Raw genomic sequence first — 25,994 nt, 5'->3', positions numbered from 1 at the left:
ATAACAACTTTATTATTGCCTCTAGGGCATATTTCCTTCAGTCTCCCACTTGCACTAGAGTCAATAATCTAGATTACATAGTAATGATTCTAACACCCATGGAGTCTTGGTGTTGATCATGTTTTGCTCGTGAGAGAGGCTTAGTCAATGGGTCTGCAACATTCAGATTCGTATGTATCTTGCAAATATCTATGTCTCCCTCCTTGACTTGGTCGCGGGTGGAATTGAAGCGTCTCTTGATGTGCTTGGTTCTCTTGTGAAATCTGGATTCCTTTGCCAAGGCAATTGCACCAGTATTGTCACAAAAGATTTTCATTGGACCCGATGCACTAGGTATGACACCTAGATCGGATATGAACTCATTCATCCAGACTCCTTCATTTGCTGCTTCCGAAGTAGCTATGTACTCTGCTTCACACGTAGATCCCGCCATGATGCTTTGCTTAGAACTGCACCAACTGTCGTAGTCTTATCACGGCAGATGTCCTAAGAAAAGGACTTAGTCGCGTAGCCATCGCTACGGGTTAGCTTAGAGGGGTTAAAGCGGACAAGGGACACAGAGAGTTTATACTGGTTCGGCCCCTTGCGGTGAAGGTAAAGGCCTACTCCAGTTGTGATGGAATTGCTAGGGTTTCGATGACCAGGGAGCGAATACGCTTGGCCTGAGTCTCGAGTTGTTGTTTGTTGTCCCTAAACCGCCGCCGGGTCGTCCCTTTATATACACAGGTTGACGCCCGACGGTTTACAGAATCCCCAGGCCGGCTCATACATGTGTCCGGCCCGGTTTCTACCTTTGTCTATCTTACAACACAAGTTACATCACATATGTCGGTTTATAACTATGGGCCCTAACTCGTCTTTGGGCTCTGGGCCTCCATGTTATATCTCCTCTGTGAAGCGCCATATTCCTTGTCTTCATGGGCTTCAAATATAGTTAACTCCTTATGGGGATAATCCGGCCTCTCCTAGCCGGTTTATACTCAACAGTAATATCCCCAAATTAGGCCCCAGATTGATTTGAACCTGTTCATGTCAATCATCAACACTTAAAATAATTCATCCTTCAGCACCTTCGCTTTAATCTTGTAAACCGCCATGACATCATCTTCTAGTATCATGATAAACCTCCATGACATCACCTGCTTATAAAAAATGGTATATATCACCTTCATTAATGAGCCTCCAACAATCGAGGCGACCGCTCTATCACATATCCAATTTTTTGGCTCCTCGATTTTCGCGCCTATCTCTTATCCCTTTGCCTTATAAATAGGACCAGGGGGTCCTTTTCATTTTTCCCCCGTGCCCTTTTGCTTCTTCTTCCTCCTTGCGCCGACCTAACCCTCACACGCGGCCGCCGTAGTCAAGCTCCGCCCTCGACCTCAACTCCGGCCGCTGCATCAACCTGAACGCACCAGAGAAACGCGGCGCTCCTCCACTGCACCGTTAACATCAGTAAGCTTTCCTTTCCCTTGCTCTAGATCCACCATTAGGGTTTCGGTGTTCCTCAAAGCTTGAAGCTGTTCTTCCTTGTTCTTCTTCATAGTATAAATGATGACCTCTGATCTGCTATTTTCTTAAAGTTGCAGTCATAATCCCCTTTTTATCTTTAGATCATCTGCTTTGTATAGAAAAAACTCATCTGGATCTGATAAACTGTTTAAGCACCTGTATTTTAGGTCCAAATATATTCTGATTTACTGATACGCTGCAGATCTGGAATCACCATATCAATCTGCGAAACTTGTTTTCCCTTACTTAGACTTTTTAGATCTGTACTTTCCATACCAATATAGGCGGTTTATTTTTAGAGAATGATAATCCGGTAGGTACCATTAGCCCCCTCTTAAACCGCCGATTCGCTTATCTTTGTAACTCCTCCAATGCCAGACTCCGGTTTAACAAATGCAGATTCCGGTTTTAACGATATGTATATGCCTCTTGTTTCTGCTTTTGATTTTACATCGCTTTGTGCTTATCAATAACAAACTCCGGTTTAACCATATGCCTGCACCCTTGCACTATTTTATAGTTGTCCATTGCAAATCCTAAAGCGGAAATAATTATGTTTCAGCTTGTCATTGAAATGGCCAAACAAGTCTATGAGTGCAACTGGGCCCCTTCCCGGATTACCGAGGATCAATTAGACAAATGCGTCGCAGCTGGTGCTTTAGCAAAGAAAGAAGTCATCCATTGGAGGGCCCCTGGTCCGGAGTGTCCTCCTGAGCGCAAAGACGGAGAAGTAGTCATTTTCGTCGACCATATAGGTCGAGGCTTTAGTCCTCCCGGTTCAAAGTTTTTCCGAGATGTGCTTGCCAGTTTTCAACTCCATCCTCAGGATATCGGCCCAAATTATGTGCCCAACATCTGTCACTTCCAAGTTTTTTGTGAGGCTTATCTTCAAGAGGAGCCCACTGTTGACTTGTTTAGGGATTTCTTCTATCCAAACCTTCGCACAGAGTTCACAGATGGACCCAATACTGAGCTTGGCGGAATGGTGATTCAGAAAAGAAAGGATGTGAACTTCCCTCACGCCAGGCTGCACAGTCACCCTAAAGAGTGGAACCAAACTTGGTTTTATTGCCAGGATACCTCTCCAGCTGACGAGAACCCCTTGCCGGGTTACCGCCCTCACCGTCTTAGTAATACACATCCTTTTCCTCAAAGATTAACTCCAAGGGAAAGGTCCAATTACGCTCCACAATTGTCAAAGCTCAGAGCCTTTATGGCAAATGGTTAAACAGGTGTTGACTTTGCTCGCTGTTGGATAACTTGGAGCATACTGCCCTTAAGCCGACGCTCCGGTTTCATGTGCGATTATACTGGGAGCTTGACGGATCCTCAACGACACATGGATATTTAGCTCTCAGCTGCTGAAGTTACTGAGGCAGTGAAGAAAATATTGAACGAACCGGAGGCCGCCTGTAGCCAGACCGGATTAATTCCTTACTGTGCTTTTAACAAACCGCCAACTGTAAGGACCATATCCCTTTTTTGCTTAAGCTCGCTTCTTTCAAACCTTCTCTCAAAATTTTATCCATCTTTGACAGGGTGATGATCCGTTCTGGAAGAGAAAACCGCAAGATAAACCGGCGAAGCCACTTCGCCAGAAGACCAAGGCTGTCAAAAAGCGTGCCAAGAAGAGCACCACTGCGTCTTTCGACCCAAATGCTGATGCCGATTTGGCTAATCCGGACTCAGAGGTAGAACTTGACTCTCTTGGTTCGTTTTTCATACATCTCATTGACAATGACCATTCTCAGGATGATGCTGAAGCCAGCCAAGCTGATGATGTAGAGGTAATTATTCTTTCCTCCGGTTCAAACCCGTTGCCGACACAAAAAATTCGTCAAGCAAACCGGAAAGTAAAATTTTCTCACCCCCTTGCTCACTTGGACCCAAACTTTCTTTTGAAGACGCAGCAACACGAAGCTCGCCGCACAACCCGTCACAGCGGCCAGGTAGTTACTCCGCCGGTTTACCGGACACTCCAATCCGGAAACGCCAACCAGAGGTCTGTTATACACTTATAGCTTCTTGCCCCAAGGTGGGTTGTTTCCGCCAGCCTCTTAATCCGTCTGATTCAAATTATCAGGGCACGCCTCACTCATCCTCTGGCGAATCAACAGCCACACAGCTTCCAACACTCAAAACAGTTCCTGGGTAAGCTATGCCTTAAATGTGTCTTTAATACTTATGTTCACCTGCCATATTGACCTTTATGTCTGCTCTTCTCAGCGCCAAGCCAAGACCCAGCAAGAAAGCTCGATTAGACAAACCGTCTGATGATAATGTGGCTGTTGAACCGGAAAAAATCTAGATCCAGAAGGTGCCAACATTGGTGCCACGCTTAATGATCCGCCACCGGAAGATTATGATGTTGTTGCTGAACGAGCAGAAGTTGATCCCATGAGCCATGCTGACAAACCGACTAGCCCGGTTCATACTGATGATAAACCGACGAGTCCTTGCCAAACTGCCGATAAGTCGTCAACTCTAGTAAAGGCTGCTGATAACAAAGAAGACGACGTCGTGATTACTGGCTTTGGCCACACAGATCCAGGCAATCCCGTCGCTTTATCAAAGCATAGCGCTGAGGACGAGCTTGCTGCTATGGGCAAAGGCAAATGGAACACTGATTTATCCAGCTTCGCCCATCTCAACGTTCAAGAGATTCATTCTGGCTATTTAAACCGTCTGTACACTAGTCGCGATTATGAAGCGGATTTAGTAAAGCTGATGAAGGAGCGATATGAGGTAACAAACGCTCATCTCTGCATAACTGTTTCTCTTTTTAACTCCAGTAGCCCCCAAGTGACGGTTTATGATATCAATCCAAACCAGGACTTAGTAATAATTTAACTTTGCATGCTTAACCTCCAGGGACCGAATTACTCCTTTATATTGAACCGGTCCTTTTTAACTTGCAATACTTTCACTGATGTAGCCCCCAAGGGTCGGTTTAACTTTGTAAAGATGAACCGGCACTGTAGAATAATTCTCATATTAGTACTTTGAGCAAACACCCATTAGCCCCCAAGTGCCAAGATGAATACTTGTATTGTGCTTGGGACTTGTAAAAATTTCTGAGAACAAGCAAATATGCATTAGCCCCCAAGTATCAGGCGCATAACTTGTTATGTACTTGAAATTTGTATCACCAACTCATAATTTGTCTTGTTTATAGGCTGAGTTGAGCAAAAAGGAATCTCAAACCGCCGATCTTCAAGAAAACCTCAAATCCCAACAAGCCGAAACCTCCAAGGCCAAGGGGGAGCTGACCAGCACTTTAGCTGCCATGGAAAAATTGAGGGAGAGCTTCAACAAAGAGCGGGCAGATTGGGAGACAGAAAAATCTGCTTTACAAAAAAGGGCCGAAGACGCCGAAGCGGCACTTAAACCGGTGGTGGATGAGCTGACTCGCGTAAAGCGGCAGATACACGCCATGACATTTGCTGTGTTTGGTAAACATCTGTGCTTCACATCTTTAACATAAATTCCCATATATCGCCGGTTTACTGATATTTGTGATGATGCAGGGACTCGCATTAATCATCTGGGCTCTGACGTTCAGAAGAAATTGAAGGCTGCCTATACTCTTATAGAGTAGTTATACACCAGTGCACAACGGATCATCTCGACCGCTTCACACAATAAACCGCCTCCCACCTTAATCGAGGAAACTTTAGAAAGGTTGTCCATGCTGCCTGCCCGGGTAGAAGAACTAAAGAGGTCTGCTGCAAGGGTGGGTGCTCTGACCGCACTAACTCGGGCAAAAGCATGGGTACCTAACCTTGATCCGGAGGAGGTGGCAAAAGGCTATCCCAGCTTAAAAGAAGACGGTTCAAGGTAATGAGGATCTCCAAGCCATAAACCGGGAAGTACGTCCACTGGCGTGTCAACTTGCTGAAGAAGCTGATCTCTCACATTATCAGGCGAGCTATGACGACAAGAACAAACGGGTTGCTGCACCAATTCCGGAAGTCCAAAATCTTATTCCCCCAATTCGTAAGCATACCTATGCCCCTGCCGTTGAACCGTCCACCCTTATAAGCGATGAAGCTGTATTTCAAGCCCTAACTGGGATCGACTGGGCAACCATTGACTTCCAGCCGCTGGGTAGAGACGAGGATGATGAACCGGTGCAGGGTGATCCACAACCGTCAAGTCAAGCTGGTGAGGAATCATGATCCGGAGGCCGGTTTACCCTTCCTCGTGCTGTAATGCCTGTCGAGAAACAATTATCCTTTGGGCGCTGAACCGCCTTGTAATAGGCTAGTTAAAACATTTTGGTCTGCTATGCCATCCTGCATACTTCGCCGTGCCTGACATTTGTTAATCCGCCATGCTTAAAACATATGATGTTCTTAATTCGGAGCTGATGTACTCCAGCTATTCCTGCGCACAAGAAATTGATTGTGTCTTGGCGGTTTACCGCCGGACGGGTCATGATGCCCAGATATATAGCCAGGGTGTATAACCGAGGCTATAAAAAGATTATCAAATATATAAAAAAAAATAATTGATACCTGTGACTTTGGGTCACAACGTTGGCATACCAACTGTTGTAAGGAGGGCAATAACCCTAATCCGGAGTATCAATGAATCATGTCATATTATGCTGGCTTATGATAAAACCATTTCGGGCTGTAACAAATACCGGTTTATTCAACGCTGGTGACTTTAAGTTGAAACCAGACCGGGTTAGGAAACTCCGGGTTATAAGTGACTATGTACTGACAACTTGTAGTTGACAGTCCAGCCGGGTTAATGAACATCAGGGCAGCATCATAAGACTTGTCAAAAGATGAAAAAAATGGGCAAAAAGCAAATAAAAACTTGTAGTCGCGGCTTTTCACGGGCTGCCAGGCCCCAAATTCGAGGCTTTTCATGGGCTGCCAGGCCACTGAGTTAAACCATTTCACAAAGCCTTTTAAGATGGTCCTCAATCCTTAACCAAGCATCGTTTTAACTTGACAAGTTGAGGGTCTTTTTAGACTAACTTGTCAAAGTTCGAAGGGTCATACCAGGTTTACCTGGGCGGAGTGACTTACTTAAATAGGCAGGCTAACCCGGGGTTTTAGGTGTATACACCAGGCTTCCAAGCCACGACTTGATAGCCTATTACAAGTGTAGATTATTTGTTCATTGCGACAACAAAGAATCCCCAAGTAATATTTTGAGCTGTGCTCAGTGGGTGCCTATGTTTGAGTTGCTCTTTCACAACACTCTTTGGCCCCGAAGTAATTTGGCATGTGAGACAATCAAGAGGTGTGACTATGGTTCGAATATGACCAAGCCCCGGAGTGATTTCACATATGAAGCTTTAATAAGCTAGATCAAGGGGTAAACCGGACGCCGCTTTAAAACAGAAGCTCCCATGTAACCACTGATATAAGAAAAACAACAGATACCCCGCTTTAGCTGAGGTTCCGGTTTATTATATTTATCATAAGATATACATTGTTCTAATATGTACATAAGCAGAGCCCATGGCTCAGGTATAGTAAGGCCGAAGATGAGCAATATTCCACGGCCGGTGGGTCTCCTCCTCCGATTTACGTGAGTCTTTGTGCTCTCGAACATGTATAAGGTAGTATGACCCGTTGTGCAGATTCTTGCTGACCACAAAAGGTCCTTCCCAAGGTGAGGATAACTTGTGCATATCCGTCTGATCCTGGATGAGTCGGAGCACTAAATCGCCTTCTTGAAAGGTTCTGGTTCTAACCCGGCGGCTATGATAGCGAGGCAAATCTTGCTGATAAATCACCGAACGGGCTGCTGCCATATCACGCTCCTCATCTAACAGGTCAAGCGCTTCTTGTCGTGCCTTCTCATTGTCAGCTTCAACATAAGCCGCCACGCGGGGCGAGTCATGACGGATGTCACTGGGGAGAACCGCCTCCGCCCCATAAACCATGAAAAAAGGCATGTAACCCGTCGATCTGTTGGGTGTGGTATTGATGCTCCATAACACAGAGGGTAACTCGTCTACCCAACAACCCGGCGTCCGTTGTAAAGGAACCATAAGCCGGGGCTTGATGCCTCGCAAGATCTCTTGATTAGCTCTCTCCGCTTGACCATTGGATTGGGGGTGAGCCACTGATGACACATCAAGTCGGATGTGCTCACGTTGACAGAACTCCTTCATGGCACCCCTTGACAGGTTGGTACCATTATCTGTTATGATGCTATGTGGAAAGCCAAAATGGAAGATCACCTTTTTGATGAATTGAACTGCCGTAGCTGCATCACACTTACTGACTGGCTCTGCCTCCACCTACTTAGTGAACTTATCAACCGCCACCAGAAGGTGGGTCTTCTTATCCTTAGATCTCTTAAAGGGTCCAACCATATCGAGCCCCCAAGTCGCAAAAGGCCAAGTAATTGGAATCATCCTCAACTGTTGAGCCGGTACATGAGCGCGTCGTGAGAATTTTTGACATCCATCACACTTTTTAACCAAGTCCTCAGCATCCGCATGAGCCGTCAGCCAATAGAAACCATGACGAAACGCCTTGGCTACCAGAGATTTTGAACCGGCGTGATGACCAAAATCTCCTTCGTGGATCTCACGCAAAATTTCATGGCCCTCATCAGGAGAAACTCAACGTTGGAACGCCCCTGTAACACTGCAATGATGCAACTCTACATTGACAATAGTCATGGATTTGGACCGCCGGATTATCTGTCTGGCCAAAATTTCATCCTCTGGTAACTCGCCCCGGTTCATATACGCCAAATATGGGATTTTCCAATCCGGTATAACATGAAGAGCCGCCACCAACTGAGCCTCCGGATCAGGAACAGCCAAGTCCTCTTCGCCAGGGACCTTGACGGACGGGTTATGCAGCACATCCAGGAAGACATTAGGTGGAACCGGTTTACGCTGGGAACCCAAATGGCTTAAAGCGTCCGCCGCTTCATTCTTCCACCGATCCAAATGATCCACCTGATAACCTCTGAAATGACCTGCAACAACATCCACCTCACGACGATACGCCGCCATGAGTGGGTCTTTGGAGTCCCAAGTGCCGGACACTTGTTGAGCCACCAGGTCCGAGTCACCAAAGCACTTAACCCGGCTTAGATTCATCTCCTTAGCCATCCGAAGACCATGGAGTAAGGCCTCATATTCAGCTGCATTGTTAGTGCAAGGGAACATTAAACGGAGAACATAACAAAACTTATCACCTCGCGGGGAAGTTAACACGACTCCAGCCCCTGAGCCCTCCAATTGCTTGGACCCATCAAAATGAATGGTCCAATAAGTATGATCTGGCTTCTCTTCTGGTGCCTGCAATTCTGTCCAGTCATTGATGAAGTCCACAAGCGCCTGAGACTTGATAGCCGTCCGTGGCACGTATTTCAAACCGTGAGGCCCAAGCTCAATAGCCCACTTGGCAATCCGGCCAGTCGCTTCCCTGTTCTGGATTATATCGCCCAATGGAGCAGAGTTGACCACCGTGATGGGATGACTTGGAAATACTGCTTAAGCTTCCGGCTCGCCATGAAGACCCCATATACTAGCTTCTGCCAATGTGGGTACCTTTGCTTGGACTCAATAAGCACCTCACTAATATAATAAACCGGTCGTTGAACTGGATACTCCTTTCCGGCCTCCTTACGCTCCACCACAATAGCCACGCTGACAGCCCGGGCATTAGCAGCCACATATAACAGTAGAGGCTCTTTATCAATAGGCGCAACAAGAATAGGCGGTTCAGCTAGCTGCCGCTTTAACTCTTCAAAAGCTTCATTGGCGGCGTCGCTCCAGACGAAGTCGTCCGTTTTCTTCAGCATCTGGTATAAGGGGATAGCCTTCTCCCCAAGGCGGCTGATAAACCGGCTCAAGGCGGTAATCCGGCCTGCCAAGCGTTGGACGTCGTTGACACATTTCGGTTTAGCCAAGGAAGTTATGGCCTTGATCTTTTCCGGATTAGCTTCAATGCCCCTGTTAGACACCATAAAACCCAAGAGCTTGCCCGCCGGTACACCAAAGACACATTTGGCCGGATTAAGCATCATTTTATAAACTCGGAGGTTATCAAAAGTCTCCCTTAAATCATCTATCAATGTCTCCTCCTTTCTAGATTTCACCATAATATCACCCACGTAAGCATGGCGCCCAATCTGTTTATGAAGACAATTTTGCACACAATGCTGATAAGTCACCTGGGCACTCTTGAGGCCAAAGCGCATAGACACATAGCAGAAGGCTCCAACGGGAGTTATGAAGGTTGTCTTCTCCTGGTCCTTAACTGCCATTTTGATCTGATGATAACGAGAATATGCATCTAGAAAGCTCAAACGCTCGCAACCCGCCGTAGCATCAATAATTTGATCAATACGAGGGAGGGCAAAAGGATCTACTGGATAAGCTTTGTTAAGGTCTGTGTAGTCCACACACATACGCAATGTGCCATTTTTCTTAAGGACCAACACCGGATTAGCTAACCACTTAGGATGAAACACTTCGACGATAAAACCAGCCGCCAAGAGCCTGGCCACCTCTTCACCAATAGCCTCACGTCTTTCTTCATTGAACCAGCGAAGAAACTGCTTTACCGGTTTAAACTTGGGGTCCACATTAAGTGTGTGTAGCGACCTGACCCGAATGGATCAAATCTCTGTGCATAAGTGTCATCCCTGGATCGGTAATGCTGACACACATAGTACTTGAAGGATTTATAACAGAGTGCAATCACACACTTATTACATCGAATGTCTCAAAAGAGAACTTATTACAATAAATATGGCTTAAGGCCATCTAAAAATGATAACAGCGGAAGACTTGGAAGATAAGTGAGTCCATCAACTCCAACGGCATAGCTGAGTGCACGACAACGACCTAACAACATCCTTACTCATCGTCTGAAAAGTCTGCAACATAATACGTTGTAGCCCGAGAACGGGTCAGCACATGGAATATGCTGGCAATATAACACAGTAGAGCAATGAACTGAATAATGCTATCACTACATGCATATATGGCTGGTGGAAAGCTCTATGGTTATAGTTTTTGCAAAAAGCCAATTTTTCCCTACAACAAAGGAATGAATTTTACTTTAACTATCATGGTGGTTGAAACATTGTTGAGAAGGTTCCTCCAACTCAACCCCAATTAAAAGTGATTATCAACCCAACATATTAATTTAGAGTAATGGGATACATAGGATAATTCAAGTACTAGATACTCAAGATGTCCATAACCAGGGACACGGCTAACCATGATTAGATTGTACACTCTGCAGAGGTTTGCGCATTTTTCCCCACAAGACTCGATCTCCTCCGTTTGATTTCTCGCACTTCATGGCGTTTGAGAAACGGATGACCGAGACACAGTCTTTCAGAAACATTACTCTCTACTCCGCGTGGACACGTACACCTACTTTCCCTCTACATCTGCTAGCCCACGTCTTCGAGAGGTCATGTAGCATACTCAACTATGCCAGAGCCCATAATGGCTTGTGGCTGCACACGGAAGTTTCCGGTATGAATAATCTTTAGATTCCTTTGAGCCTGGGTGGCGAACCAAATGGATAGAGCTGGAACCCCAGTTATCCGCAACCAATCCACCCAGATGTGTGTTTAAGTAGCCACCTTAAGATGAACCATTAATTATCAATCTCACATCTGTCATGGATATCACTCACCCAACCCACGTCTACGAGCATAGCATAGCAACATAAGCGTAACGTAGAAGTAACTCCCAAGGGTTTGATAATAAACAGGTAATAGGTTCTACCTCATCATCTACATCCCAACCCACAAGTTAATGACATCCTAATCATGCAATGTTTGAGGATTGGAACTAATGCATAAAAACTGGGTAATAATGGAATATGATCAAAGTGTTACTTGCCTTGCTGACGATTCGCAAAACCTAGAGACTCGTAGTAGCACGCTTCGCACTCCGGGAATTCTATCGCAAACAAACAATAACATACATAAGCAAGCAAACAAATACGCACGGGTAAATCTCAAATAAGAAGATCTAACCAGAAAGTTCAACTTAAGAACTCCGGTTTGCAAAAAGAAACAAACCAAGCAGAGCAACGAAACTCAAACTGCGAGCAAAACAAGATTCGTTTACTAATCTGGTCTAAGGTCAAATTTTACAGTACCAAAATCTTGTTCAAGTTGGTTAAACAGAAAGAGGATCTCGAGACGAAGATCTGGGCGCTTGAATCGCCTGATTCCGACTTACGAGCGAAAAGATAAACAGAAACGAAAATCGGATGAGAAATCGCGATCGGAAATAATCGCGGAAAATCCGATAAAAGAAAAACTGACGAACAGGCTAACGAACGAACGTTCGCTGTCTGCGGTTAACTAACGAAAACCGTTCGTTAAAACGAACGTACGGACGAACGTACGGACGAACGTCCGCTATTTAACTAAACCGGAAAAAAACGAATCTAAAAAAAAAATGACGGCGGCGGTCGGCGGCGGCGGCGGTGGTGGGCTGGGGCTAGGGTTAGGGTTTGGGTGGCTGGGCTAATCGGGCCGGGGTGGGCAGCTTATAAAGGCTGCCCCCGGGCGGTGTCCCGCTCGGGTACGGCCCGTAGTCGGTTCAGTTTTTTTTTTAATTCGGACGTGCAGAAAAAGAAAGAAAAGAAATACTAAACGGACTCCAAAAATCCAGAAATAAATTTTCCATGTCTTCTAAAAATATGCCTGACGAGGTGAACATTTATTTGGGCCTAAAATGCAATTTTGAAAAACGCGTATTTTTCCTATGCAAATAAAATAGCAATAAAATCCCAAATAAAATACAAATTTGTTTTTAATACTTTTCCTCCAATATTTCATTATTTTTGGTGAAAGTCATTTTATTCCCTCTCATGAATTTTAATATGAAATATTTTCAGAGAGAAAAATTAATAAAAACAAATCATCCTCGTTCCGATATTTGATAAAATTCAAATACGAAAACGGTGAAATCCCCAACTCTCTCCGAGGGTCCTTGAGTTGCTTAGAATTTCGAGGATTGCAAAACGAAATGCAATAAAATATGCTATGCATGAATGATCTATGTATAACATTCCAAATTGAAAATTTGGGATGTTACAGTGTGTGCTCAGCGAGTTCCCTCGGTACACCTGACACGTCAGAAGGCTTCCATGCAAAGATGTCCCAGTTCTGACGGACGAACTCGATGAGCGCGCTTTCCTATTTCGGATCCAAGTAAGCGCTGATGGTAAACTGCTTGGATGAATCGCCAGGAACGAAATCAACAAGCTTAGTCTCATCAGCCGTTTTAAACTTCAAGGCCAGTTCATTCTGTGTAGTTGGCTTTTTCAAAGAAGTCATATCCGCTGGATCAACATTGGCCTTGTAGAATTTCAACTCTTCTGCTGCACAAACCGACTCAACGTAGGCCGCGTCACCTTCTTCACATTCCAAAGCAATCTTGCGGCTCCCACGCACTGTAATAGTTCCCTTGTGACCCGACATCTTGAGCTGTAGATAGACATAACAAGGTCGTGCCATAAACTTAGCATAAGTCGTCCACCCAAAGAGGGCATGATACGGGCTCTTGATCTTTACCACTTCAAAGGTCAATGTCTCTGACCTAGAATCATGCTCATCCCCAAAAGCAACTTCCAGAGCTATTTTACCAACCGGATATGCTGACTTACCAGGCACCACACCATGAAAGACTTTGTTGTACGGTTTAAGATTTTTATCTGTTAACCCCATACGACGGAAGGTTTCATAATAAAGGATATTGATACTACTACCTCCATCCATGAGTACCTTGGTGAATTTGTAACCTCCCACCTGAGGTGCCACCACCAACACTAGATGACCCGGATTATCAACTCGGGGCGGATGATCCTCTCGACTCCACACAATAGGCTGTTCAGACCAGCGCAAATATTGGGGAACGACCAGTTCAACGGAATGCACTGCCCTTTTATGAAGTTTCTGATCCCGCTTGTCTAGGCTAGTGGTGAAAACATGATACTGCCCACTATTCAACTGCATCGGGTTGCTCTGATAACCCGGCTGCTGCTGCTGCTGATTCCCTTGATTATTATAACCACCTTGGTTGCCCTGATTACCTTGATTGCCATGTCCGCTCTGGTGACCATGAAAGCCTGAACCGGAACTACCTCCACCGTAACCCGGCCCGTGAGATCCGGGGCCTGAACCGTCGCCCGGTCCATGATCATACCAAAAAGAATCGGAATTTTTGAACTCCTGCATGATATAACAATCTTTCCAGAGGTGCGTGGATGGGCTCTCCTTCGTCCCATGCTTGGGGCAGGGCTGATTAGGACTTGGTCCTCCACCACGCTGGGGCGGTTTACCTTTACGCCGCTGGCCTTTGTCCTGGGCGTTGGTGTTAGCCACAAAATCCAAGCTATTATCCGCTTTACGCTTACCGTTGTTTCCATGGCCGGCCGGGTTATGCTGCTGCCCCTTTGTATTGTCGCTCTTCTTTCCCTTCCCTGTCTTGTCCTCGTCAGACTCGGGGTCCTTGGTACTGTCAGAGTCGGCATATTTCACCAGAGCAGCCATAAGAGTCCCCATGTCATTGCAATGATGCTTGAGCCGTCCCAACTTCAGCTTCAGAGGTGCAAACTGGCAATTGCCTTCCAACATCAACACTACCGTATCAGCGTTAATGCGGTCCGATGAATGTAAAATTTCCGAAACCCGGCGCACCCAATGGGTCGTTGACTCTCCCTCCTCCTAAACACAGACAGCTAAATCCACAATTGACATGGGATGTTTGCACGTATCCTTGAAATTCTGGATAAACCGGGCCCTTAACTCGGCCCATGACCCAATGGAATTGGCCGGCAAGTTCTTCACCCAAGTACGGGTTGTCCCTTCCAGCATCATGGTGAAGTATTTAGCACATGCCGCATCATCCACATCCAGCATCTCCATCGCCATCTCGTAGCTTTCCACCCATGACTCGGGGGATAAATCGGCGGTGTAATTCGGCACCTTACGCGGGCCCTTGAAATCCTTGGGCAGGCGCACGTTGCGCAACGCTGGGACGAGACACGGTAACCCCAAAGAGCTGGAAGTGACCCTAGGTTCCACCGACGTGGTTGGACGAACCGGAGTAACTTGACGGTCCTCATGTTGTGCTGCTAACTCGGCCTCTCGCCGTGCCCTAGCGCGATCCACCACGTCCTGAGCATCACCACCACCACCCGCCGGGTTATGGCCGCGGGGCAGGTTACAATTTCGTGCGCTCCTTGACACGGTCGGTTCATCGATATGCCTGTTGTAACTCCGGCTTGGGCGGGGAGTAGAATGGATCCTTTCGCGACTATATGAATAAGCCTGTTGCTGAACCAAAGCTGTCTGAAGGAGCTCCCTAGCCTGACGCATCTCAACCGCTACCGGGGACTCACCCTCGATGGGTAGGGCTGCCAGTCGTGAAGCGGCTGCAACCAAGTTATCCATTGGATTAGAGTAATGACCCGGCGGTGTCGGGACGTTCTGACGAGGCGGATCCACCAGACGTGGCTGAACCGGCGCCCCCACTCCAGGTGCCTCCACCCGGTTTACCATCGGCGGATTACTGGTTCCTGCTCCTGGGGTGTTAAAGAGGTTCCTGGCCTCATAAACCGGCGGTAGGCGAGATTGGTATCTCCTCTTCAGGACATCATCTGACACACTTTGATCCAGCATAAGTCGGTAAGCTTGTGCATCCAACGCGGCCCGCTCCGCAGCCATCCTGGTATTCTTAGCTGCCAAGTCAGTCTTGGCCTGAGTAATCTGATCCTTCACCTTTGCGATTTCCGCATTATGCGTGTCTTGATCCGCCGGGTTAACCTCCGCCATCAGTGTCGCCAGAGCGTCAAATAAATCAGATAAAACGTGAACCGGCGGTCGTACCGGGCCACCTGCCCCGGCCGTCGTTGCTGCCACTGACCCAGAAATCATCGCCGCTGCGGTCGAAGAGTGGAGCGTTGGCTGCATACCGGCCATGAAGATCGCAACCCGGTTTGGCGGATCAAAGGGTTCCGGAATACTGTCGCCATCGGAACAGCCCCCAATCCGGCCATCTTGCAACTGGTATAATGACTCGGTCTCTCCGGTCGATGACTCGTCGCCAGAATAAACGACGGTCTCATCACCAGCTTCCGATCAATCCTCAGATTCCACTCCGTGGATGACTCCCACGAAGGCAAGTTTCAATGTAGGCTTAACCCGGGCAGATCTCGCACGCTGAGCCGTCTCGACGATGTCGGTGCAGATGTCCGGCTCAGGGCCCGGTTCGCCAATCTTGCCAATGAAAACGTGTATGCTGCCGAAGGGGACCCGGTACCCGTACTCAATTGAACCGGCCTCGGGGCCCCAGCCTGCATCGTCGATGTAGATCTTGCTGCGACGACTCTTGGTCATCCGGCCCACAGCGTATCCCTTGAGTCCTTCAAAGCTGCCCCCTAAGACCTCGAAACCATCGTGCGATAGCCCCAGGGTGGGCGCCAACTGTCGTGGTTTTGTCACGGCAGATGTCCTAAGGAAAGGACTTAGTCGCGGAGCCATCGCTATGGGTTAGCTTAGAGGGGTTAAAGCGGACAAGGGACGCAGAGAGTTTATACTAGTTCGGCCCCATGTGGTGAAGGTAAAGGCCTACTCCAGTTGTGATGGAATTGCTAGGGTTTCGATGACCAGGGAGCGAATACGCTTGGCCTGAGTCTCGAGTTGTTGTTTGTTGTCCCTAAACCGCCACCGGGTCGTCCCTTTATATACACAGGTTGACGCCCGGCGGTTTACAGAATCCCCAGGCCGGCTCATACATGTGTCCGGCCCGGTTTCTACCTTTCCCTATCTTACAACACAAGTTACATCACATATGTCGGTTTATAACTATGGGCCCTAATTCGTCGTTGGGATCTAGGCCTCCATGTTATATCTCCTCTGTGAAGCGCCATATTCCTTGTCTTCATGGGCTTCAAATAAAGTTAACCCCTTATGGGGATAATCCGACCTCTCCTAGCCGGTTTATACTCAATAGTAATATCCCCAACACCAACTGACAGCTCCACCGTTCAATATAAATATGTATCCGGTTTGTGACTTAGAGTCATCCGGATCAGTGTCAAAGCTTGCATCGATGTAACCATTTACGACAAGTTCTTTGTCACCTCCATAAAAGAGAAGCATATCCTTAGTCCTTTTTAGGTATTTCAGTATGTTCTTGACCGCTGTCCAGTGATCCACTCCTGGATTACCTTGGTACCTCCCTGCTAAACTAATAGCAAGGCACACATCAGGTCTGGTACGCAGCATTGCATACATGATAGAGCCTATGGCTGAAGCATAGGGAACATCTTTCATTCTCTCTCTATCTTCTGCAGTGGTCGGGCATTGAGTCTGACTCAACTTCACACCTTGTAACACAGGCAAGAACCCTCTCTTTGCTTGATCCATTTTGAACTTCTTCAAAACTTTATCAAGGTATGTGCTTTGTGAAAGTCCAATTAAGCGTCTTGATCTATCTCTATAGATCTTGATGCCCAATATATAAGCAGCTTCACTGAGGTCTTTCATTGAAAAACTCTTATTCAAGTATCCTTTTATGCTATCCAGAAATTCTATATCATTTCCAATCAACAATATGTCATCCACATATAATATTAGAAATGCTACGGAACTCCCACTCACTTTCTTGTAAAGACCTCTGTTGGAAAAGGCAGTGCCTAGGAGGCGCTAGGCGATGGCCAAGCGCCTCGCCTAGGGCATAAGCAGAAGCCTAGGCAGGGCAAATAAGAAATTGTCTGCCCAAGCGAGAAATCATACCATATTGCACTAATATGCCAAAAGGGCCATATTTCAATGGAAGTAGCGGGTAGTTAACTTATTTATAAGCTCTGAATTAATATAATACACATATAATAATCATAGATACACCCTGATAGTAAAAACCATATAACCGCCTAGGCCGCGCCTACGACGCTTAAGCACCACCTAGGCACTAGGCGCAGGCCAACCGCCTCGCTTGCGCCTACCGCTTTTTCCAACCTTGGTAAATACAGGCTTCTCCAAAAGTCTGTATAAAGCCATATGCTTTGATCACACTATCAAAACGTTTATTCCAACTCCGAGATGCTTGCACCAGTCCATAGATGGATCGCTAGAGCTGATACGTCTCCAACGTATCTATAATTTTTGATTGCTCCATGCTATATTATCTACAGTTTTGGGCAATAATGGGCTTTATTTTCCACTTTTATATTACTTTTGGGACTAACCTATTAACCGGAGGCCCAGCCCAGAATTGCTATTTTTTTGCCTATTTCAGTGTTTCGAAGAAAAGAAATATCAAACGGAGTCCAATTGACCTGAAACTCCACAGAACCTATTTTTGGACCAGAAGAAGCCCACGGAGCACCGGAGTTGCACCAGGGGAGTCCCGGGCTGCCCACGAGGGTGGGGGCGCGCCCAACCCCTAGGGCGCGCCCCCTGCCTCGTGGACAGCCCGGAGGTCCACCGACGTACCTCTTCCTCCTATATATACCCATATACCCTAAAACTTTCGGAGGACAGAATAGATCGGGAGTTTCGCCGTCGCAAGCCTCTGTAGCCACTAAAAGTCAATCGGGACCCTATTCCGGCACCCTGCTGGAGGGGGGAACCCTCACCGGTGGCCATCTTCATCATCCTGGCGCTCTCCATGACGAGGAGGGAGTAGTTCACCCTCGGGGCTGAGGGTATGTACCAGTAGCTGTGTGTTTGATCTCTCTCTCTCTCGTGTTCTTGATTTGGCACGATCTTGATGTACCGCGAGCTTTGCTATTATAGTTGGATCTTATGTTTCTTCTCCCCCTCTACTCTCTTGTAATGGATTGAGTTTCTCCTTTGAAGTTATCTTATCGGATTGAGTCTTTAAAGATTTGAGAACACTTGATGTATGTCTTGCCGTGCGTATCTGTGGTGACAATGGAATATCACGTGATTCACTTGATGTATGTCTTGGTGATCAACTTGCGGGTTCCGCCGGTGCACTTATGCATAGGGGTTGGCACACGTTTTTGTCGTGATTCTCCGGTAGAAACTTTGGGGCACTCTTTGAGGTTCTATGTGTTGGTTGAATAGATGAATCTGAGATTTTGTGATGCATATCGTATAATCATACCCACAGATACTTGAGGTGACATTGGAGTATCGAGGTGACATTAGGGTTTTGGTTGATTTGTGTCTTAAGGTGTTATTCTAGTACGAACTCTAGGGCTGTTTGTGACACTTATAGGAATAGCCCAATAGATTGATTGGAAAGAATAACTTTGAGGTGGTTTCGTACCCTACCATAATCTCTTCGTTTGTTCTCCGCTATTAGTGACTTTGGAGTGACTCTTTGTTGCATGTTGAGGGATAGTTATATGATCCAACTATGTTATTATTGTTGAGAGAACTTGCACTAGTGAAAGTATGAACCCTAGGCCTTGTTTCCTAGCATTGCAATACCGTTTACGCTCACTTTTATCATTAGTTACCTTGATGTTTTTATATTTTCAGATTACAAATACCTATATCTACCATCCATATTGCACTTGTATCACCATCTCTTCGCCGAACTAGTGCACCTATACAATTTACCATTGTATTGGGTGTGTTGGGGATACAAGAGACTCTTTGTTGTTTGGTTGCAGGGTTGCTTGAGAGAGACCATCTTCATCCTACGTCTCCCACGGATTGATAAACCTTAGGTCATCCACTTGAGGGAAATGTGCTACTGTCCTACAAACCTCTGCACTTGGAGGCCCAACAACGTCTACAAGAAGGTTGTGTAGTAGACATCAACCCAGTTTCTGGCGCCGTTGCCGGGGAGGTGAGTGCTTGAAGGTATATCTTTAGATCTTGCAATCGAATCTTTTAGTTTCTTGTTTTATCACTAGTTTAGTTTATAAAAGAAAATTACAAAAAAATGGAATTGAGGGTACCTCATATGCTTCATCTTTTTAATATCTTTCATGAAAATAAGGATTCGAATAATTGTGCTGAATTGCTAGAGGAGGAATGCATTAAAATGTTTGGCACTAAATCTTTGAATGATGAGCATGATTGCAATGTTGTTAGTATGAACTCCTTGAATATCCATGATACTAATGATGATTGCACTAGTTATGATGAAAATGTCTCCTATAAACATGTCAATTTTTGTGGAGTACATTGGGTTTGCAAGTACACACCAAATAGGGAAGATAGATATTGCAAGAGGCATAAGTATTTAGAAACTAAATTGTTGCAAGAAAGTCTTGAAGAGAGTGCTGAAAATTCAAAATATCTTTACCGTACTTGTGAACTTTGCAATGAACATGGTCATTTAAATATCAAATGCAAATTGTTTCATGACCGAATCGTGTCCAAAAATTGTGATGACTTGATTTCCCTTGCACATTATAATGAACTTAGTTTGCTTCTGGGTTATGAAGAAATGAAACATCAAACTAAGCATATTCCAGAATATAACCTTGAGAAATTCCTCGATATTGATCTAGAGAAGATTTATATGTATTGTGCGGTGAATTGTATAATCCTTATATTGCCAATTACATAAAGAAAAGAAAACAAATAGAGGATGAAGAGAATACTAACGAAAGGGAAGAGACTTCCCAATATCCTCCTTTTATTTCTTATGATGAATCAGGTAACGAGGAAGAGCCTTTTATTCAACCAATCTCATTGATAAGGAGCTCCAAAAAGAGGATTGAACCCACACATGAGGTGAAGAAGAAGAAAAGAAAAAGGAAGAGAGGTAAAAAGGTATCTCTCCCAAATAATGTTGCTCCTATTATTGTTGTGCCTCATGAAAATGAATCAAAAATAATTGTGGAAGATGATGCACTTGATGATGATCTCTTATGCCTATTGCTTGTTGTGATGATTATGATTGGGAAGATAATGATACTTCTTATGATCTTGAAAATCTTTTTGGCACTTACTTGGAAGAATATAATAATTGCTATACTATTGGTGCTATCCATACTATTAATGATGAGAGTGATTATGCTTATGCTATGAAAAGGCCCAAGCTTGGGGAGGCTATGTATGATGAGGATGACATATTTGAGAATATATTTGCTGAAATTAATGTTTGTCCCAAGCTTGGGGATGCTATGTTTAATAATGATGATATTTTTAGCCTCTCAAGTTTTGATATGCAAAGTTGTTATGATGATAGCATGCCTTCTACTTATGATGATTATATTTATGAAAGTGGGTTTGGAAGAGTGTCAACTTTAGGAAGTAATGATCCCACTATTTTGGAGGATGTTGAATCTTATAATATTTATGAAAGTGGATTTGGAGAGGTCATGACTTTATTTAGTGATGTATCCATTATTTCGGAAGAGGTTTCAATTGATTATGATGAGAACAAAGTTGCTACTTATGATGATTATTGTGATGAAACATATGATATAAAAAGTAGTGATGGTTATATTTATAAAACTTGTCATGATTGTGATTACCCTTTTTCTTAATATTACTCTTTTAATGTGGAAACAATTTATAGTATTCAAGTCTCTTATGATACTCCCACTATTCCGAATGAGAAGAATTTTGCTTGTGTGGAGAGTAGTAAATTTTCTATGCTCGTAGATCATGAAAAGAATGCTTTAGGTTCTGGTTATATTGTTGAATTCATTCATGATGCTACTGAAAATTATTATGAGGGAGGAATATATGCTTGCAGGAATTGCAATAATATCAAGTTTCCTCTCTATGTGCTTAAATTTTTAAACTTATGCTTGATTTGTCTTCCTATGCTAGTTGATTATTGTTCCCATAAGTTGTTTGCTCACAAAATCCCTATGCATAGGAAGTGAGTTAGACTTAAATGTGCTAGTCATATTCTTCATGATGCTCTCTTTATGTTACAATTCTTATGTTTTATGTGAGCATCATTAAATCATCATGCCTAGCTAGGGGCGTTAAGCGATAGCGCTTGTTGGGAGGCAACCCAATTTTATTTTAGTTTCTTGCCTTTTGGTCCTGTTTAGTAATAAATAATCTATCTAGCCTCTGGTTAGATGTGGTTTTGTGTTTTAATTAGTGTTAGTGCCAAGTAGAACCTTTGGGAAGACTTGGGTGAAGTCTTTATGATCATGCTGTAAAAAACAGAAACTTTAGCGCTCACGAGATTAGCTAAAACTTTTTACTGGAGAGTGATATTTAGTTGATTCTTTTTGAAGATGATTACTAGACAAATTCCTCAGGTCCACCAATTTATTTTAGAATTTTTGTGGCTCCAGAAGTATAAGTTTGATACAGATTACTACAGACTGTTCTGTTTTTGACAGATTCTGTTTTCATTGTGTTGCTTGCTTATTTTGATGAATCTATGGCTAGTAAAATAGTTTATAAACCATAGAGAAGTTGGGATACAGTAAGTTTAACACCAATATAAATAAAGAATGAATTCATTACAGTATCATGAAGTGGTGTTTTGTTTTCTTTTGCTAACAGAGCTTACGAGTTTTCTGTTAAGTTTTGTGTTGTGAAGTTTTCAAGTTTTGGGTAAAGATTCGATGGACTATGGAATAAGGAGTGGCAAGATACTAAGCTTGGGGATGCCCAAGGCACCCCAAGGTAATATTCAAGGATAACCAAGAGCCTAAGCTTGGGGATGCCCCTGAAGGCATCCCCTCTTTCGTCTTCGTTCATCGGTAACTTTACTTGGAGCTATATTTTTATTCACCACATGATATGTGTTTTGCTTGGAGCGTCATTTCCTTTTGATTAGTTTTTGCTTGCTGTCATTTAGATTAATGTTTTGCATCTCTATTTTCAATAAAAATGTCAAGGATAGCTTTTGCCATGCTTATTTTGCAAGTATGCATGTTGCTGTTTGAAAAAAGAAAGTTTACCGCTATTGCAAAAATTCCCTAGAAAAGTAAGAATGTGATAAAATGTTGAAACCTTTTGCATAAGAAGCTCTGATAAATTTACTACAGTGGGAATTTTCTTTCATAATTTTTGGAGCCAGGGAAGTATGGATCTTGCTGCATTCTTTACAGACTGTCCTGTTTAGCCAGATTGCTGTTATGTTTGCATTGTTTGCATATGTTTGCTTGTTTAATGATTCTATTTGAGGATAGGACTATTAAATATGCAGAGGCATTTAGTATGCAATGTTGAATAATAATTTTAGTGATTTACTACAGTATAGTATGATAAGGTTTTTGCATTGGTTTATACTAACTTATCTCACGAGTTCTTGTTGAGTTTGGTGTGGATGAAGCTTTAGAGATTTAGTAAACCGTGATATGAGAGGAATTAAGGAGACACAAAAGCTCAAGCTTGGGGATGCCCAAGGCACCCCAAGATAATATTTCAAGAAGTCTCAAGCATCTAAGCTTGGGGATGCCCCGGTAGGCATCCCACCTTTCTTCTTCAACAATTATCGGTTAGTATCGGTTGAACCTAAGTTTTTGCTTCTTCACATGATGTGTGCTATCCTTGAATTGTCATTTTATTTTGTTTTGCTTGCTGTTTGAATAAAATATCAAGATCTGAAATTATTAAATGGGAGAGTCTTCACATAGTTGCATAATTATTCAACTACTCATTGATCTTCACTTATATCTTTTTGGAGTAGTTTGTCGTTTGCTCTAGTGCTTCACTTATATCTTTTAGAGCACAATGGTAGTTTTATTTTGAAGAAATAGATGAACTCTCATGCTTCACTTATATTATTTTGAGAGTCTTAAATAGCATGGTAATGTGCTTAATTCTAATATGCTAGGTATTCAAGAATAGTAAAAAACTTTCTTATGAGTGTGTTGAATACTAAGAGAAGTTTGATGCTTGATAATTGTTTTGAGATATGGAGGTGATAATATCAAAGTCGTGCTAGTTGAGTAGTTGTGAATTTGAGAAATGCTTGTGTTGAAGTTTGCAAGTCTTGTAGCATGCACGTATGGTAAACGTTATGTAACAAATTTGAAACATGAGGTGTTCTTTGATTGTCCTCCTTATGAGTGGCGGTCGGGGACGAGCGATGGTCTTTTCCTACCAATCTATCCCCCTAGGAGCATGCGCATAGTGCTTTGGTTTTTGATGGCTTGTAGGATTTTGAAATAAGTATGTGAGTTCTTTATGACTAATGTTGAGTCCATGGATTATACGCACTCTCACCCTTCCATCATTGCTAGGCTCTTCGGTACCGTGCATTGCCCTTTCTCACATTGAGGGTTGGTGCAAATTTTGTCGGTGCATCCAAACCCCGTGATATGATACGCTCTTTCACACATAAACTTCCGTATATCTTCCTCACAACAGCCACCATACCTACCTATTATGGCATTTCCATAGCCATTCCGAGATATATTGCCATGCAACTTTCCACCATTCCGTTTGTCATGACATATTCATCATTGTCATATTGCTTAGCATGATCATGTAGTTGACATAGTATTTGTGGCGAAGCCATCGTTCATAATTCTTTCATACATGTCACTCTTGATTCATTGCATATCCCGGTACACCGCCGGAGGCATTCATATAGAGTCATACTTTGTTCTAGTATCGAGTTGTAATCATTGAGTTGTAAATAAATAGAAGTGTGATGATCATCATTTTCTAGAGCATTGCCCCAAGTGAGGAATATATAAAAAAAGAAAGGCCATTAAAAAAAGAGAGAAAAAGAGAGAAGGGACAATGTTACTATCCTTTGCCATACTTGTGCTTCAAAGTAGCACCATAATCTTCATGATAGAGAGTATCTTGTTTTGTCACTTTCATATACTAGTGGGAATTTTTCATTATAGAACTTGGCTTGTATATTCCAACAATGGGCCTCCTCAAGTGCCCTAGGTCTTCATGAGCAAGCAAGTTGGATGCACACCCACTTAGTTTCTTTTGTTGAGCTTTCATACATTTATAGGTCTAGTGCATCCGTTGCATGGCAATCCCTACTCCTTGCATTAACATCAATTGATGGGCATCTCCATAGCCTATTGATTAGCCTCGTTGATGTGAGACTTTCTCCTTTTTGTCTTCTCCACATAACCCCCATCATCATATTCTATTCCACCCATAGTGCTATGTCCATGGCTCACGCTCATGTATTGCGTGAAGGTTTATGAGTTTGAGATTACTAAAGTATGAAACAATTGCTTGGCTTGTCATCGGGGTTGTGCATGATGAGAGCATTCTTGTGTGACAAAAATGGAGCATGACTAAACTATATGATTTTGTAGGGATGAACTTTCTTTGGCCATGTTATTTTGAGAAGACATAATTGCTTAGTTAGTATGCTTGAAGTATTATTATTTTTATGTCAATATGAACTTTTATCTTGAATCTTTCGAATCTGAATATTCATACCACAGTTAAGGAGAATTACAATGAAATTATGCCAACTAGCATTCCACATCAAAAATTATCTTTTTTATCATTTACCTACTCGAGGACGAGCAGGAATTAAGCTTGGGGATGCCTGATACGTCTCCAACGTATCTATAATTTTTGATTGCTCCATGCTATATTATCTACTATTTTGGGCAATATTGGGCTTTATTTTCCACTTTTATATTACTTTTGGGACTAACCTATTAACCGGAGGCCCAGCCCAGAATTGCTGTTTTTTCGCCTATTTCAGTGTTTCGAAGAAAAGGAATATCAAACGGAGTCCAATTGACCTGAAACTCCACGGAACCTATTTTTGGACCAGAAGAAGCCCACGGAGCACCGGAGTTGCACCAGGGGAGTCCCAGGCTGCCCACGAGGGTGGGGGGCGCGCCCACCCCCCTAGGGTGCGCCCCCTACCTCGTGGACAGCCCGGAGGTCCACCGACATACCTCTTCCTCCTATATATACCCGTATACCCTAAAACTTTCGGAGGACAGAACAGATCGGGAGTTCCGCCGCCGCAAGCCTCTGTAGCCACCAAAAGTCAAACGGGACCCTGTTCCGGCACCCTGCTGGAGGGGGGAACCCTCACCGGTGGCCATCTTCATCATCCCGGCGCTCTCCATGACGAGGAGGGAGTAGTTCACCCTCGGGGCTGAGGGTATGTACCAGTAGCTGTGTGTTTGATCTCTCTCTCTCTCTCTCTCTCGTGTTCTTGATTTGGCACGATCTTGATGTACCGCGAGCTTTGCTATTATAGTTGGATCTTATGTTTCTTCTCCCCCTCTACTCTCTTGTAATGGATTGAGTTTCCCCTTCGAAGTTATCTTATCGGATTGAGTCTTTAAAGATTTGAGAACACTTGATGTATGTCTTGCCGTGCGTATCTATGGTGACAATGGGATATCACGTGATTTACTTGATGTATGTCTTGGTGATCAACTTGCGGGTTCCGCCCATGAACTTATGCATAGGGGTTGGCACACGTTTTCGTCGTGATTCTCCGGTAGAAACTTTGGGGCACTCTTTGAGGTTCTATGTGTTGGTTGAATAGATGAATCTGAGATTTTGTGATGCATATCGTATAATCATACCCACAGATACTTGAGGTGACATTGGAGTATCGAGGTGACGTTAGGGTTTTGGTTGATTTGTGTCTT

Source organism: Aegilops tauschii, chromosome 7 (genome assembly GCF_002575655.3).
Source record: "Aegilops tauschii subsp. strangulata cultivar AL8/78 chromosome 7, Aet v6.0, whole genome shotgun sequence".
Lineage (NCBI taxonomy): Eukaryota > Viridiplantae > Streptophyta > Magnoliopsida > Poales > Poaceae > Aegilops > Aegilops tauschii.
The sequence above is the reverse complement of the archived record's forward strand: the minus strand, read 5'-3'. Positions refer to the sequence as shown.